This window comes from Tasmannia lanceolata, unplaced genomic scaffold (genome assembly GCF_043159265.1).
Source record: "Tasmannia lanceolata isolate RefF3 unplaced genomic scaffold, GAP_Taslan_0.1 ptg000037l, whole genome shotgun sequence".
Classification (NCBI taxonomy): Eukaryota; Viridiplantae; Streptophyta; class Magnoliopsida; order Canellales; family Winteraceae; genus Tasmannia; species Tasmannia lanceolata.
In genome coordinates, this window is record NW_027518714.1 from 55,910,415 (window position 1) to 55,929,110 (window position 18,696).

General features: G+C 40.0%; 1 long non-coding RNA gene across 2 annotated transcripts; it reads right to left on the minus strand.

Annotated features, from left to right (window-relative positions):
• Positions 1–569: 569 nt before the first annotated feature.
• Positions 570–13,399, minus strand: LOC143862555 (uncharacterized). 2 transcript variants are annotated; one of them, XR_013240358.1, is made up of 5 exons: positions 13,114–13,399; positions 12,698–12,775; positions 2,006–2,104; positions 1,470–1,590; positions 571–1,382 (listed from the first exon to the last, which is right to left on the minus strand). It is a non-coding gene; the product is annotated as an uncharacterized LOC143862555 (long non-coding RNA). The 2 variants fall into 2 exon arrangements; XR_013240357.1 differs by having other exon boundaries at positions 570–1,590.
• Between the last annotated feature and the right edge of the window lie 5,297 nt (positions 13,400–18,696).

The window sequence follows — 18,696 nt, forward strand, 5'->3', positions numbered from 1 at the left end:
CTCAGAATTTACTCAATTTTCATATTAATTATCAAAAACCACTCAAGAATGAATGATCTTATCAGAGATAGTCTTATAAATGGTATTTTGTAGGGTTGCTGCATCGACCCGAAAGTACCATTGGTCAGGTTTAGAAATCATGGGTCTTGCGTAGCGTCGGGTTTTAAATTAGAAAACCCGACTCAGTCTTGGGTAGGGCTAGGTTGAAAGAAGAAAAAAAACCCGAAACCCAACCTGACTCATATGGGTGCACTGTGACTTTCTTAAATATCTCTTGAATAACAAGGAATTTTCCAATATATTGATACAATTGTTTTGATTGAGGTGATCATGTCTGTTATGTGAAAATATAGTGTCCTTAAAGTAATACAATTATGACATAAATTTAGAAGTTTTTAGTGTGAAGGTTTGTTTTTTTTCTACAATCTTTAAAATTAGTCACTATCCTACGCTAAATAATGAAAACCCGACCCGAGAAACCATCTTGGGTAGGGTCGGGTTTAGGAATCTCGGGTTTTCCTGTAAAGTTCCTTGCAAAATATTATATAACTATAGTAACTAAGATGCCAAGAAGTTAAGATTTTGTGAAGTAGTTTCTATAGCATCTCTAAAAGACTAAAACAGAACATTTGTCAATAAGTCAATTACATATTTACCCTTAATTAAAAAACTGTAACTCGTTTTCCTTCTTCATCACCCACCCAACCGATACTCTCTTCACGTTTCTCTATCTTTCTTCCTCACCTACCAAACATATCCATATCTCTTCGCTCTCCAGCAACATATAGCAAAGATTCCAAAGAAAACTCCTAGAGCTGCCCAAGCCCATATTACTCATAGGAGGATAGCCCAGAACAATCAAATTAGAAATCACCTGAAATCCAATCCTACTCAACTACTCCCAATGCTTATCTTTAAACTAGATAATAGAGATTAGAGATAAACTCTTACATTCTCTTTTAACTACACCTACACGCGGATAACTTCCACTTTATTAACTTTATTAGATAAGATGAAGAGAAACCCAAATAAAATCTATCTCTATCTCCTAAGATAATAACGTGAAACTTCAACTACTGTTTTTATGTGCAATATCAAGTACTATTGGAATCATATTGATTAAAAAAGTGGATAGAATCACAAACCACCCTCTCTCTTCTTTCTTCTAAACCAGCTTCTTTATGTTCTGAGAGCTTTCCTCTTCGACGTCGATCACAAATTCTTCCTCAAGTCCAATGACTATCTCGATCACAAATTCTTTCTCTAGTCCAATGACTATCTCCGCCTACAATTTCCTCTTCGACGTCGATCACAAATTCTTCCTCAAGTCCAATGACTATCTCGATCACAAATTCTTTCTCAAGTCCAATGACTATCTCCGCCTACAATTCTCCTAGTAACAAAGCCATCAGTTTTCATTCATGTGGTGAAGCAAATACAGAACTGCCAAGGGAAAATGCAAATCATACCGTGTCAAGGGAATCGGTGCCGAGAGCAGAGAATTCAGATTCCGGGGTAAGGGAAGACTCAGGAAGCAATGCCAGATGCTCTCACAATTTCGTAAACTTTCTCCACTGGCTCGGGTTTAGCCTGCTAGCACATTCCAAGATTTTTTGTTAAAACAAACAATGATTTTAGCTTCTCTCATTATTTTAGGCGATGTTTGGTGACCATAAATTTTTCTATGAAATTTTAGCTTTATCAAGTAGTCAGAGAGGGGTAGAGAAGGTGACTAGAGAAAGAGAAATTTGAGAGGGTGTGACTCAGGAGAGGATGAGAAGTGGCTAAAAACTGGGAAAAAACAAGTTGTATTTTGAGTGGACGTTTTTTTTTTTCCTTGTTTTTTTTTTGCCTTTTCTCACCATCTTCTCATTCATTCCCTTCCTAGGTTTCTCCCTTCCATAGGTCAAGCTAAAAATTTCATGGAAATAAATTCATGGTTGCAAAAACATGGCCTTAGATCAAAGAGGCCGACAAATTGAGGGCAGAGAAGGGAATGTAATACCGCGACAGTGCGAGGACTTGAGAAGTTGAGAGAAGGGAAATCTTTGTGCTTCACTGTAGCCACAGAAACCAACTTCAAGCCACAAATCCCGCTGGGCATCTGCATATTTATTCAAATCTATGTTGAATGAGTACCATCTATGTTGCATGAGTACTGGTACAAATGTAGGCATCTGACACAGGGCTGAGTGACTGATTCGGCAAAAAAAAATCGTGGATCCACCTGTATATTATTCCTTTAACAATACTAAAGCAAATACTAAAACAATGGAAGATGTTGGTATGGCTTTCAAACTGAAAGTAATCCATATGCTCCATGGAGATCACTCTCTATATGGAATGAATTCATGACTACCCGGTATTTGAGGAAGAAGTTCTCGCTGGTTAATCCCAAGGCAAAAGATTCAAAGCTTTGGAAAGCCATGTTGCTTCTGAGAAACATGTGATTTTCTAAAACCAAGTGAATCATTAGTAAAGGGTGAATAAATTCTGGACGGATAAATGGATAACCGATACCATTCCAAAAAAAAAAATGGATAACTGATGAGCTACTTTACTTTTAGGTCAGGTGGATAGCGTTCCAGAGGTGAATGTGGATGTGTTAAAGAAGTCGTTAATGAGCAGGATGAATGGGAGTTGAAGTGAATGTGGATGTGTGTCAAATAAGTTGTTAACGAGCAGGGTGAATGGGACTTGATAAAGTTTGCTGATCACCTACCTCCTGATATTGTGAATAATATTATAAACTCAAATCTTACTCTATCCAGCCGAGAAGATAAGTTGATTTGGGTTCCGAACTGATCTGGCTGCTTTTCAACTAGCTCAACACGAAAACAGTTACAACTCAAAGTAGCAAAAATGCTTCGGCGAGATTCATATGGAAGGACATACCAACCAAAATTTTGTTGCTTCTTGTGGAGGTTATTGAATTATGCTATACCTATTGACATTTGAAGCTGAATTCAGAGGAGATTTATTCATATGGTATCAAAGTGCAATTGTTTTGAAAATGGGCAAGAGGAAAACCTGGACCATCTATTCATTGACAGTAGTACGGCAAACACAATTTGAAATTATTTCTCTACAGAGCTCGACATCCCAATGATCCAAGATCAGAGTGTGCATGGTAGGTTGTTTTACTGGTATATCTATTAGAAAGAGTCGAACTCAATTTGGCAATTTTAGTAGAATCATACCTTCTATTATATCTTGGGAGATATGGACTGAAAGGTGCAGAAGGTGTGTGGAAGGCAAAATTAGATCCCCTTCTATAATGATGAGACCTATTCTGGAACAGATCCAGTCCTTTGTAGGTAGAATCAATCCTAGAAAAGAATGATCCTTTATAGAATCCTTGGCCTTGTCTCAATTGGGCATTGATCAAATCAAAATCGCTCCTCCTAAAGGGGTTTGGGTAACATGGATTAGGCCTCATAACAAGTCTCTAAAGCTTAAACATTGATGGTGCATCTAAAGGAAAGCCGGGTGAGTAGACGTGGTGGCATCATCCGAGCAATAGTAAAGATAAGGTAATTCTAGCTTGCTCTCATTACTATGGAAATGGTTCTAATATGCAAGCTGGATGTAGGGCATTGTTGGATGGCCTTAGATATTGCAAAGCTACATAGATCCAAAGGGTTTGGATTCAATCAGATAGTTAGGCTTTGATCGATATCACTAAGGGGAATGACAATATTCCAGGGTCAATCCTTTACTATTGGCTTGGGAGTTTATTGAGGGAGGTGAATCGAATCAGCGAAGGAAACCAAGTGACTGACTCGTTAGGTAATTTTTCCTACACTACTAAATAGTAAATACAACAGATGGGCCTCCTCTGCTTGGTTTAAAGGACACATCCCTAAAATGAGCTTCACTGCGTGGCTTGCTTTCCAACACAAGATGAGTACCAGAGATAAATTGCTTTTCCTCGGGCTTCAGCAAGAAACAAAATGCCCTCTCTGCAATTCTGATCCCGAAGACATAAATCATCTTTAGATGTTCTTACTCAGCTTGGATCTGGAGATCTATCCTGTGGCGATTCTCGCATAGACGGAAACCTTTCAGAACAATATCAAAGGAAGAAGGTGGATAAGAACAAAGCATCAAGGCTCAAGTCAATTCTGCACGGTGATGAAAATTGCTTTTACTGCTTCTATTCACTATATCTTGATGAAGAGAAATAAAAGAATCCATGGTGAAAATCCGACGCACAAACAGCTCGTTCTAAAAGAGGTTCTAGATTCAGCGCGTGCTAGATGAATCTTTCTCAAACTCGACAGTAACCCAACCACGTGAGAAAAGACCCCAGCAGATTTACTTCGGCTCCCGTTCTTCATAAACCAAAAGCCTATCAAGCAATGCCAATGGATGCCTCCCTCCAGCAATACTATAAAGCTCAACTCAGACACATCTCTATCTGGTTCAAACGCGTGTATTGGAGGCCTTTTGCGAAATTCAAATGGGCAAATGATTACAGCCTACTCTCTCCAAAGAGAACCCAACGCCATCCAAGAACTTCAACTTGAAGCAATTCAACATGGCATCGGCCTCGCCCATCAGCTGGGAATCAAACAATTATGGATAGAGTCAGACTCCTTACTTGCAGTTAACATCGCTACCGGATCATCTTCATGCCCTTGGAGAAAAAGACCTGCTCTCGCTGATATTAATAGCAAACTCTCCATGCTTGACCACTGGTCCATCACACATGTTTGGAGAGAGGCAAACAAAACAGCTGACCTCTCCCAAATTGATTGTCCCATTAAGGGAGATTTCATTCCCAGCGATTTACTCCCTCCTCCTCTCACCGACATCCTAAAGGAGGATAATGATGGAATGCTGTATAATCGCTTGTAATTCTTTTCTCTCTTTTCTCCTGTTCCTGGTTTGGGTCTTGCCTAACCCTAATTACTAATAATAAAAAAAAGGTAAATGTTATCAGCACTACTGTATTTTGATGAGGGCACTCCTCACTTTATTAAAAGTACGGTATGGCCAGCACCATAGGATGATCCAAACCGTCCATTAGATGGGCCACAGCCTAAATAGGTTGTGCCTCAAAAAATCATTTCCATAGGTTGATCCTAACCCTCCGATCTGAATGTTAGAGGGTTGATCATCCTATGGTGCGGGCCATACTGTACTTTTAATAAAGTGAAGAGTGCCCTCATCAAAATACAGTAGTGCTGATAACATTTCCCATAAAAAAACAGATTGTTTATTCTTGGGATCAGGTTCCCATGGAATCTAGAGGAGCTGCTCGTTGTGATGCTTTGGGCGTTGGTAGCTTTAGAGGAAAAACTTAAACACGTTTTTCTTATTTTATTTTATTTCTGTTTGGGTTTGGAGGTAAGCCGGATTGTCCCCCTCTTGTAAATTTTGTTCTCATCAATAAAATTTAAGGTGCCGGTCCAAGTTTCTAAATAAATTTAGAGTTTAAAAAAATATGGTTATAATTAGTAATATATTGGGAATTTTAGTATGTTAAGTCAATATACTGTTTTATTTGCGTATAAAAAATTTACTATTAAAATAGATAAAAATCAAAACATATGGTGATTGTAATTATGTTGTAGTAGTATTTAGAAAATAAAATAGATAAAAGAAATCTAGAAGTGTCGCAGTGAATTCTAAAGTATTGGAATCCAACAAGGATACATCCCTCATTAAGAATAATCCATATAACATAGATTCAAATCAATCAGGTTTTAGCCTTTCAACAGATAAGACATTAACCACGACTGTTATTACATTTGTAAGTACCAACTTCATATGTTTTCTCAACCAACAAGCTTAATACTTGACAGTCCAAAAGGATTGGCGTTTCTTTTTTCTTTCTCGAAAAAAAAGAAGTGGTGTTGTGCATTGATGTAATGCATTGATTCGGATACTTGTCCAGCAATTGATGAATCAGCAGAAAACTACGTAAATGGAATTCAAAGGTTATTTGCACACTTATATCAGTGTTTCAAAACTCCGACTCGGATGCTGGTAAAATTAAAAGGAGTCCACTCGGGCTAGTCAATGATTGACAGCCAAGGTAAAGGAGAATCGACTCGGGCTAGTTGACACTTGATTCAAGTAGTTTTAAACAGTGACTTGTATTGCAAACATGCCAGACATTACAAGAATGCATTGTAGATTTCCTTCAAATTTTAATGCAATTCTATGCTTTAGTTACCAATAGCCGTCTAACAACTCTCATGTAATATGTTCAGGCAACACAGCTTAAAAGGTCAAAACTGAAAAAGATAAAAGAGATATTATTCCATATGACTCAACTTGAACAACAGCCCTTTTTTTTTTTTACTGAATCGTACTAGGTTAGCAAAAATTCAAGTCCATTTTATAAATCAATCCAGGGAACAAGCACATGGAATTGCGCTCAAGCCTTTGTGGCATGGGAAAGTACAAGAAATAGAATTGGCTATCAATCCAATGCACGGACATAAGATCACTTAGGCTCTGTTTGGATGCCTATTGCAAGAAGACTCCAAGTAATCCTCAAGCTAAAAAAAAGCTCTTATGATACTTTATGTTGCTTGGTTGCCAATGTAGCATCAAAATCCCTGTTAACTTACCAACTTCTCCAAAAGCTTAAGCTGTTGGAGAAGGTGTTATTTATCTTTTATACTTTAACACTCCTCCGCACGTGTGGCCCACTTGGCAAACACGTGGCACATGTGGTCCCACTTTGGGCCGACCATCGCATGTGAATTTTTACTATCTGGGAGGTTTGAACTCGAGACCTTTGGCTCTGATACCATGTTAACTTACCAACTTCTCCAAAAGCTTAAGCTGTTGGAGAAGGGCAGTATTTAATCTTTTATACTTTAACACTCCCCCTCACATGTGGCCCACTTGGCAAACACGTGGCCCATGTGGTCCCACTTTAGGCCGACCATTGCATGTGGATTTTTACTATCCGGGAGGTTTGAACTCGAGACCTTTGGCTCTGATACCATAGGAGCGATGGTCAGTAATCAAAAGAGTATCTTGTTTCTTCTTGCCATTATACTCGCGGACGTTTGTTGACGTCTCCGGAGTCGGCTATCACAATGCCCTTCGTACGCTTCTTAGAGGGAGGTCCGTCGGAGGGAGGTCCTTTGTTGCGATTGTCTTTGACCTTGACCTCTCCGCAGTCTATGATTTGAACCGATTTGGTAGGCTTTCCGTTATCAAATGCGACATCGTTGATTTTTTTTTTTAAATGGTAAATGATTTAATTAATAAGGGAACCGAGGAGGTCCACAATATATACTCGACGTCGTTGATTTTCATCACAACATCCATTCCTTCGATGACTATCCCAAATACGGCATCCTTTCCTTCAAGCCACACCGGCTTAAGCATACCCGTGAAAATAAATAAATGAGATCCATTCGAATTAGGCCCGAAGTTCACCATAGAGAGGGTTCCAGGGCCAGTATGTTTTTTGAGAAAATTTTCAACAGTGAAAGTGTCGTCGTAGGTAGACACACCTCCAGTGCCATTTCCGGTGGTGATATCACCGCCCTGGCAGACGAAATCTGCAAGGATTCGGTGGAAACACGAACCCTTGTAATGTAGAGCCGTACTGCGGTCACTGTTGCCCTCATTTCCTGTGCAAAGAGCTCAGAAATTCTAAGCTGTGCGAGGCGTGTTGTAGGCATCCAGCTCCATCACAATCCGTCCCAAGAGTTCGCCACCGATGGAGAGGTTGAGCATTTAGTTAGAGACGGCGATCGCTGGTTCGGTTCGCCATAGGAGAGGGCCGCATAATTGCAAACCCCTCCTGCCCAGCAAACGAACTTCACTCAAGACTAATGCGTATAGACCTGACTACGTTTAGGGGGGGACCTTACGTGATAGGGGGCCCTCTCAGCCCGTATTAGTATAGTAAAAAGTCGATTTCCAATAGCTCTAAAGCCTAAAGTTTTCTTCGAGATCTTCACCGATGGCGAACTCTCGGGACGGATTGTGATGGAGTTGGATGCCAACAACACACCACGCACGGTCGAGAATGTCCGAGCCCTCTGCACAGGAGAGAGGGCAACAACGACCGCGGCACGCCCCTACATTGCAAGGGTTCGTGTTTCCACCGAATCCTTGCGGATTTCGTCTGGCAAGGCGGCAATATCACCGCCGGAAACGGCACCAGAGGTGTGTCTATCTACGATGACACTTTCACTGATGAAAATTCCCTCAAACAATACATCGGCCCCGGAACCCTCTCTATGGTGAACTTCGGACCTGATTCGAACGGATCGCAGTTCTTTATTTACACGGGTATGCTTAAGCCCGTGTGGGTTGAAGGAAAGCACGTCGTCTTTGGGAAAGTCATCGAAGGAATGGATGGTGTGATGAAAATCAACGATGTCGCATCAGATAATGGAAAGCCTACCAAGCCAGTTCAAATCATAGACTGTGGAGAGGTCAAGGTCAAAGACAATCGCAACAAAGGATCTCCCTCCGAGAAACGTATGAAGGGCATTGCGATAGTCAACTCCGGAGACGTTAACAAACGTCCGCGAGAATAATAGCAAGAAGAAACAAGATACTTCTTAGATTACCGGCCATCGGCCATATGGTATCAGAGCCAAAGATTTCGATCCTGGGACCTGTGGGTTATGGGCCCACCATGCTTCCGCTGCGCCAAACAAGAAATGACAGTAATAATTGCATGTCTGTGATGTGGCATCACTAGGATTTCCATATGAAATAACTGGAAAAAAAAAAATTATTCCTTAGGTAACTCCCTCTCTCCCTCTCTCTCTCTCTCTCTCTCTCTCTCTCTCTCTCTCTCTCTCTCTCTCTCTCTCTCTCTCTCTCTCTCTCTCTCTCTCTCTCTCTCTCTGTTAACTTGCATCCAGATTCCAAACAAAATAAAGCACTTGGCTTTACAAGGATTTACCAAGGTTTAATTGCATCCAAAATCCTGCCCCCCTCCATGGACTTTTTTTTTTTGGAAATGGCAAGATGAATTCATTAAAAAGGAAGGGGACCAAGGTGGGCCCCCTCCATGGACTTTATGAGCCCAAAGAATGCTTAAGCATCCAAATAGAGCTTTAAATTCATGAAAGACATTAAAAATAACACTGGTATCAAGTACAACCATATACCATTAATAAGTTCCCTGCTGTATACCAACTTTCCTGCAACCTTTACAAGAACTTTCTTACCCATACCAACACAGGAGACTTGAAGAATCCAACGGGTAGTATAGTAACTAAAGACACCAATACCCTGTGCAACCGTATGTCCCACCCTAAAAAATTGGGTGGGATACCCTATGTCATAAAAAAAAAAGCCTTGGATAAAAGGTGTCCCATGGCACATTGGCAGCGTTACCACAGAACATCTGACACATCAACAAATCTACAGTTCTGTAATTATATAGAAAGATTGTTAACCTTACCATATAAAATTGGTTAATATGTGAAAAATATTTATGATGTATCATCCGGGCTTAGATTTTAATGAAGCTCTCCTCACTGGTTTATGAATTTTAAAGGAGCACTTAGGGATTGTGGGAAAGGTCAGCCCGTTGGGAGGAAGTTTGTAGGCCAGAGATTTTGGTTGTTGGAAAGGTTCATTCCACAATGTTAATTTGGGTCCCTGTTTGAGAGAGTTGAGAGGAGACTCAAATCCTTGCATATTGGGCAGTCATCCAGAAGTTTGTGGGACCCTGTTATTGAGAGAGTTGAGATGAGACTCGCATACTGGAAGAAGAGTTTTCTGCCTCTTTGGGGGGCGGATCATTCTTTTTTTGAATGGCAATTTTATTAAAAAGATAATGGTCAGGGTAAAACAAAAGCATCTGTCTAGAAAGCTACCACACCTCATACAGCAGGAGGAAAACACAGGAGAATAGAAGAAGATAGCATCTACTTAAGGAGAAAGGAAACAATACCAACAGTTGTCTATCAATGCTGAACAGAGCAAGTATGTTCGCGCCACTATTAGCTGACCTCCGCATGTAGTGAAGGCGCACCCTATGGCCATCAATTCGATCCAACATTTCTTTTATGACATCAACAAATCTACAAGGATAAGCGGTTTTGTTGCTCCTCCACTTTATATCGTTAAGTGAATCACCTTCCACTATAATAACAATGAAGGCACTAAAATCAATTAGCCGAGCCCCATGAAGGATCACCTGAACCTCTGCTTTGTTGGAATCGTTGTATACTCGGACCTGGAAAAGACCCACCTGGTGGTTCTTTAGCATCCTAAGAAACCCGCAGACTCCCATTGAGCTCGGAATACCTAAACAAGATCCATCAAAATTAGGTTTGTGGATACCGGGTCAAGGGGGAGACCAGTGGAGCAGGGGGGTAGTGTGGGACTCGTGACTACAGCAAATCTCTCGCCAAAAATGACAAAATATGTAATAAGTTAATCCTCTGGAGCACGGGACAACCCTATCTCACAAGATGGTCAAGACATGCGCTTTAAGGACAGTAGAGAGAGCCCTTTTCAACTTATTGTTGAAAATGTGGTTGTTTCTTTCTTTCCAAATCGCATTAGCCAGAAACACTAATCCCAAAAGAGTTCGATCCCTCATAGGCCACGGGTCAAAGAACCACCCCTCAAAGAGATTGTCAGTATTAGCAATGAAGACCAAAGAAATGACAAAGAGCAAAAGGGTCCAACTCCGAATCCCTCTCGAAAACTGGCGATGGATGAAAATATGATCGATGCACTCTCCAGCTTCAATTCATAAGTCGCAATGGTTGACAATCCCGACTTTCCTGCTCCGGAGGTGGTCAACGGCCAGGATGTTGTTAAGGATCGGGATCCAACCGAAGGTGCACACTCTAGGTGGGCCGGGGATTCTCCATACTGTGTAAACTGACAAGGTAGGCAGAGCCAACAAAAGGTTGTGGTAAAAAGATTATGCAGTGAACACTCCTTTAAAATTCCATCTTCATATCCTTTTGTCCTCCCCTACATGTCTTACGAATGTCCTTTCCAAAGGAGCAATAAGCTCAGCTATTCTATCGATTTACCAGTCAAAGAATATAGGACAAAAGCAAAGGTTACATGAATTCTTTCAATCAGATGATAACGGTCATGGGACAATTGAATAGTGAAAATTAGTATATAGGGAGGTCCAATTACAAATTCCCATGTTATCGGCTACATAAGGTAACATAGAATGCATTTTAGCTGTTTTATGAGGAAATGATTTTCAAGAGAAGGACAAAGGTATACCATGAATGTTTAACAACTATAGCATGAAATGGAAAATAATATAAAAACATATAACCTAAGTTATCCACACTATTTTCCTAAATTTTTGTTATGTAAAAAATTTTTAGATGCGGCACAAATCCTTTCCTCTCGAGCCTCCATGTTTCTTCTTCAATACACAAAGCCTCGTTTCACCTTCAAATCAGTTTCTGTTTCCATTTCTGTTTCCTTTTTCGGTTTTTCTTTCCCTTTGTTTCTATTGAGGTCTAAAGAACTCACAAGAAGGGATCTCAAATCCTCCTCACCGAAATGCGGAAGAAGGATCCCTTTTGTCCGGGATCATATCTAAATTATCGATAGGAAAAAATAGTGCAAACCTATCATTTGTGTGATTTGCAATAATCTCTATTTCCTTTTTTGGATTTTCCTTCCCTTTCTTCCTATTGAGGTCTCAAGAAATCACAGAAAGAGATCTCAAACCCCGGCGACCAAGATGGTCAGAAGGCCCAAAACAAGAAAGACAGCAATAAACCAAGGATACAAACATCTCGAGGAGGGAAACAGTCAAAGAATTCTAGCCGTTCTCTTGAGACACTGTCTCTGGCAAGTCTATCTGCATCTGAGTTTTCGCATCTTCTAACATGCTTAAAGGAGATACGCGATCCTACAATCCGATCCTGAATCTCGTCAATCCAATAAGCAAATCTCCAATGGTGAGAGGAAGACCTATGGAGCCATCTAGTAACATTGAGAGAATCACCCTAAACTATTAAACAGTCACAGAGACTGGGCTCAATGAGCCGAAGCCCTAGGAGCATCGCTCTAATCTCCGCCTCATTTGAATCTGCCGTCCCCAACGGTCCCAAATAGGCTAGTATCGGCTCCCCCTGATCGTCTCTCAGTAAGCCTCGCACTACAGGTGTACCCGGGTTGCCCATACTAAAAAAAAATTATTAGAATTATTCTTTAGATACTTAACAAGTGAAGAAATATTTTTAACGAAAACCCAACTTGTTTTTACCCAATCTCAAACAGAACCATTTTTTATGCAATGGTAAAATGCCGATACTATTTTTTTACTAATATGACTGTGGCATAAGCAATTAAGAGACAGAAATGTCTAACCTTAAAATGAGGTTATGGGATGAATGTAGACAGATAGTTATATATTATTGCTAAGAAACATATCTTGCGGCATTCAACCATTGGCCAGATCAAACAAATCCATAGAAATTAAGGTAGAAATATACTCAATCTTACAAGTTACAACCCACATTTTCAGCAATAGAAAACCAGATCTCAAACCCTAAACTAGCTTCAATTTCATCAAAAAAACACAAAAGAAGCATTTGGTCATCAAAACTCGAAGATCAAAGTGAAAATAACAAGCATTTGGCCACATAAAATAACAATAAAATACTCCGAAACCAAAAATCAGATCCCTGGAACTAGATTAGCTAAAAATCCTTCAGAAATTCAAGAAATCAAGCAAACGAAGAAGCAGGAACGAAATTCTCACCTGACTACTCCAATTCACTTGCTTTAAGGAGGATCCAAACTTATCGAAGTTGCAGAGACTGTTGCCATCGAACTCGAACTGAGAAAGCAAAGGAAATATTAAAAGTGAGAGAGACAGAGATTCAAGAATCAAGATCGGGGTTATAAGATATGAAAATGGATGGATTTCACAAAAAGGCCTGTAAAGTGCTATTTATAGGGTTCTCTGTTTCCATCTCTCACCTTTCACTCCCTTATCTTTCCTCCACACGAGTTATTGAAGAGGAGTTTTTATATCTAGGTTTTCTAAAAAAAACCTAAAGAGATCTTTCCTATTTCGGTTTCCCAACCTAAAAGGAAACAACGCAACTTTCCTAACAGAACCAGATAACAAAACCCTAAATATCAAAATCCTTCAGAAATGAAAGAAATTCTTACCTGAGATCCGAAATGGATCGAAGTTGCAGTGACGGTTGCCATAGAAATCCAAAGGAGAAAGCCAAGGAAATATGAAAAGTGAGAGAGACAGAGATCGATGAAAATGGATGGATTTAACAGCCCCGTATATCTTAAATCGACCCCCTCTAACCCAGAGCATAGAAAAGATTAGGGGGGTGGCCAGAACCGAACCGGAACCGAACTGTAAAAAAATATTTTTGGTCCGGTTCGGTTCCACTGATGAAGAACCGAACTTATTCGGTTCGGTTCCGGGTCTAATGTTCTCGGTTCGGTTCAGGAACCGAAGAACCGAACTTTGAATATATATATATAATATTTTTATATTTCTATTATACATATACTTAATAATATAAATTACTTATAGTATTAATAAGTAATAGTTAATACTATTCTTATAATAAGAAAGTAACTTATATTATAACTTTAATTAAAAGTTTTTATAAATTATAATTAATAATTAATAATTAATAATTAGCCATTAGAACCGAAGAACCGGACCGGACCGAACCGATTATGTTCGGTCCGGTTCGGTTCGGTCCTACTGTGTACTACGGTTCGGTTCGATTCTTACGGTTCATGGAACCGAGAACCGAGAACCGAAAAAAAAGGAACCGAGAACCGAACCGGTTGGCCACCCCTAGAAAAGATACATAGGGGGTCGAGTTAAGATATTTGGAGGTCGATTTATCAATGCCGTTAGTATTTTGTAATTTACAAAAGGTCAAAGTGATTCTGCTCGATCCAGATAGTTATGAACTCGGTTGGCAAAAAACAAGTGGGGCACATATTGTTTGGATTATGCAAACCTTTCATTTGATGGGCCTTGATATATAGGATGTGCCCGAAAAATCAGCTCCATTGGATCATCTCAACCCTTTGATTTGGGATGGTTAAAATGAACGGTGCCTATCGAATATATGTCAAGGCCTATCAAACATCCTAGATATGTCGGGGCCTATCAAATGAATGTTTTCAATCATCCAAACAATGTGGGCCCATTGTTTTCTAGCCAACTGAGCAGATACGGGCCATCCGGCCGAGCAAAATCACTTTTACCTTTACAAGATATGGTTGGGGTAAAGTTAGAAAGTTGGGCAAAAAAATTTTTAATACATTTCAAACGTTTTCCTAAAAACAACAGAGTTCTTTTTACTGTAAAAGTTTTAAACGGCAAACCATTAAAATGAGTTTTAAATGGTTTTTTTGATAGAAAAAAATGTTGTTTTAGCTAATTATGATCAAGGATACAGTATCATGCGCACGAATGTTAAAAAAAAATAGTACTGGTTAGGGTTAACTAAGTATACGTTCCGGGCATGTTTGGACATGGGTGGATTCTGGGGAAAACTATTAAAAACCACCTAGATAAAAACGTATCTACAAGAATCTCCTCAAAAATTTCTTAATTACCAATAGCACCTCGATGCCTTTTAATTTTTTTTTCTTTTATCCATTTTACCCCTAGCTCTAGATACTTAGAAATCCCTAAAATCTCTCATTTGACAACCTAAAAATCTCGCTTACGAAGGCACCATCTCTTGCAAGATTTTATATGTTGTAAGCCCGTATAGTCCATTATTTTTCAAAAGGTATTGTACGTGTCACATTGTGGGATGATGCGAACCGTCCATTTGATGGGCCCACTGTAGTATGATCCAACCATCCATTTGATGGGCAACGATGTAAATAGGATGTGGCATAAAAATCATTTCCATAAGATAATCCCAACCCTCTGATCTATTGAGGAACTGCATATTATGGAAACTGCTATAGATCTGACGGTTGGGATCATCCTATTGAAGTGATTTTTGGGCCACAATTTAAGTTGTGGCTCATCAAATGGATGGTTTGGATCATACAACGGTGTGCCCATCAAATGGACGGTTAGATCATACTATCGTGTGCCAATCAAATGGACGGTTTGGATCATCCAACGGTAGTGGTACGTATTGTTTTTTTTTTTTTTTTTGAATAGTAATGGTCTGTTCGAAGGATTTAATTTTGCTTTAGCGATGGAGAGATTTTAGGGATTTCTAAGGGTAATATAATGAAGGGTATGACGGGTAAAAGAAAAAATAAAAAGCTATTTTAGGCTCAAAATTGTATCACTTGTAATTATGAAAATTTTGAGGGGATTCTGGTAGACATGTTTTAATCTAGGGGGTTGTTAGTAGTTTTCCCTATATTCTTTCTTAGAACAAAATTTTCCTAAGGCCTTGTTTGTATTGTAGGAATTTTCTAGAAAAGTTTAGAGAGAAAAAGTATTTCTAAAATTTCTTACTTGTCTTACGGGAAAAGGGATAATTTGAACCAATGCTATCCAAAGACATTCAATTCATGATAAAATCCCTCTAAATTAACAACAAAGATGCTGAACCCATGAGACTTGAGGGTGCCCATGCAAAAATGGGATGAAAGGGCGCCCTGGTTGGTTGCACATCACCAAAGTGCATTTATAATCTATAAAAGTGAATCAACATTAATTGCACTTCTCCCTTCTTAAATGGAGTCTAGTCTGCTCTCCAATTAAAAACGGAGGTTTGGGTATCAGGAGAGTTCAACTCTTTAATCAGGCCCTTATGGGCAAGTGGTTGTGGAGATACGGAGAAGAACACTCCTCTTTGTGGGTTCGGGTCATTGACAGTAAGTATGGTTCATCTCCTGGGAATTGGGACTCCGTTGATACTTTCAAAATCAAAGGAATCACAGTATGGAGGGACATATTGCGTTTGAAGTTCTTTTTTGCCCCTGGAGTTCGCTTCAGAGTCTATAGGGGGGATCGAATTCGGTTTTGGCAGGACCCTTGGTGTTCGTCCCATTCTCTTCAAGTTTTGTTTCCTGACTTATATATTGTATCTTCTCAGAAAGAAGCTTGGGTATCGGAATGTTTCGAACGGGTCCAAGGGCAAGTGGAGTGGATTCCCAAGTTCCGTCGAGCCTTTTTTGTTCGGGAGTTAAGCGATTACAGCGCCCTCATCTCCTTATTGGACTCTTGCTTCATCAAGTCTTCGGGCTTAGATCGTCGTATTTGGATTTGGAATCCGTCGGGGATTTTCTCTGTTAAATCTTTTTATCTCCATCTGATCCCCACTCTAGTGGAGCATGCGTCCTCCGCGGTTTGGCGCCTCGCATGCCCTCCAAGAGTTGCTTTCTTTGGGTGGTCGGTTAGCTGGGGACGAATTCAGACGATAGATTTCTTACGGAAGAGAGGAATGTGGCTGGTGGATCACTGCCCACTATGTCTATCCGCCGGGGAATCCATCGACCACTTATTTATACATTGCCAGGTTGCTTCATATATTTGGGGTCATCTCTTTTCTAGATTTGGAGTCAGTTGGGTTGCTTCCAATTCTATGGCCGAATTTATTACGAGTTGGGACTGGGCTCCGTGGAAGAGGAAAGGTCGAATTTTGTGGAAGATGTGTCTCTTAGCCTCCTGGTGGTTCTTGTGGAAAGAGCGGAATGCGCGGGTCTTTGAAGGGAAGGTCAGGTCCCCATATTGGATTTATATACAGGTGGTAGCAGCGGTCATCTCCTGGGCCCGTTCCCTTCCTCTTTTTCGGTTTGTTTCTGCGTATGCCCTTTGGGAAGGGTGGTCAACCATATGCATGGAATCGGTTACCAAAGTGAAATCTCGACCCTCCTGGTCCCCCCCGCCACCGGGGTCTCTGAAGCTCAATTTTGACGGTTCCTCTATCGGTAACCCAGGAGCGGCTGGAGTGGGGGGGTTATGTCGGAACCATAAAGGGGAAGTCATTTGGGCCTATTCGGGGCCTCTTGGATTTGCCGACTCGTCTGAGGCGGAGGTTCGAGCCGTTCACAGTGGGATTCTTTCCATGCCTCGCTTGGAGTGTGACAGTCTGATAGTCGAAGGCGATTCCGTAAATGTTATTCGCTGGCTTTCGGGAGACGCTTCTCCCCCTTGGAGATTTGTGCATTTCTTTGAGGAGATAGAGGATAGAGGAAAGGGCTACTCCATGGTCTTTCAGCATGTCCGGAGATCGGCCAATGTGGCAGCCGACTCTCTGGCTAAGAGTGGTGTTTCCCGGGCCGAATTGGAGTGTTTTGACTATCTCCCCCCTTGAGTCATTGTCTTGCTATTTTATTTGCTCATTGTTCCGACAGGATCATCTCGGTTCTGCTTATTCATATATATAAATATATATTCTGTTGCTTTCTTCAAAAAAAAACATTAATTGCACTTTGTTGCATAAAACCAATAAGGTGATTCTGTTCAAGAACAAAAAAATGATTTTTAAGTGAGTTGCCAAATATGATTATGTTTTTTTGAATCTGAATCAATAACAGAATCAAGAAACAAAATCAAAATTAGGAAACATAAATAGAATCGTTGCCAAACACACCCTAAATTTCTCATTTATCGAGTAAGAGAATTTGTTTCTCATGGCCTTCTTCCTTCCTGCTCCCACAGGAAAGCAAAACAGAAAACACCACCATCGGATCTTCCTCCTCGAAGCCTATAAGCGGAAATCGAAGACAAATGTCCCTAGCATTTTGTTACAAATATTTCTAATACATAAGGTAATTTATTGTAGCTGGAAGATTTTTCTCTTAAATTTGCCATTTTCACAACTAATTTCAACGAAAAGTTGACAAAACTCAGCATTCAAACTCAAAATCCGATAAAATACTGTTGGGATTTTCATTTCTGTCCATTAATTTCCTTTTTTGTTTTTTTATATATACACAAAGTTGATTTTGAGTAATTTTTCGCCCATTTTTCCATAAACTATTAGAGATGTAGTCTGATTTCAATTGAAATCGTCAACAATGTCGTTGGATATGAGTTCTTCGATCCGAAATGTGGAAGCTGAAGACCCCGAAAGGAGAGAATTCGTGGTTTCAGACTTTGAATAATCACACCAAAAAGTATTTGTTGGAGTTCAATCCCAAGCTCGAAACACCAGATGAGCGGATGAAGATCGAAAAGGTTCGAAAAAGGCTTCCGTCGCTTTGAGAAGAAGCACAATTCGATCTTCTCATGCAATCTGCAAGTATGTAAAATATAAATTTTTACTTATACTATCTTTTGTTCATATTATATATTACATTTTGCATTTGGTAAGGAGAATTTTTGACAGGTTACGATTCTTACCTGCTTCGAAAAAACCATATGCAAGGGCACTCATATTGATCCTTCCCAACAAGTATTTATTGCTCCCTTAAATTTAGATTTGTGTGCTCCATTTTCATATTGGGATATGGTTTCTGAGCTCGAGCTCACTGTGAGCTAGAGTTAGAATACACATCTCCCATTGTTGTTTGAGTCATGGGTTATGGTTAGGGTTATGATATGTGGAAGTTTACAAAGGATGGTTATAAATTAGGATCGTATAGATCGGATGGTTATGATTATGGTATGAAGCCGGTTTGTTAGGAATACCTTATCTATGCGAGGTAGTATAAAATTAATGGGTTAGATGAGTCAAACTACTATGGGAGACGGTGTATTGTAAGCTTTAGCTAACCGCGAGCTTGAGCTAAAAAACCACGCCCCCATTTCATGGTGTCATGTGAATTTATAAATGAACTTTGCTGTGA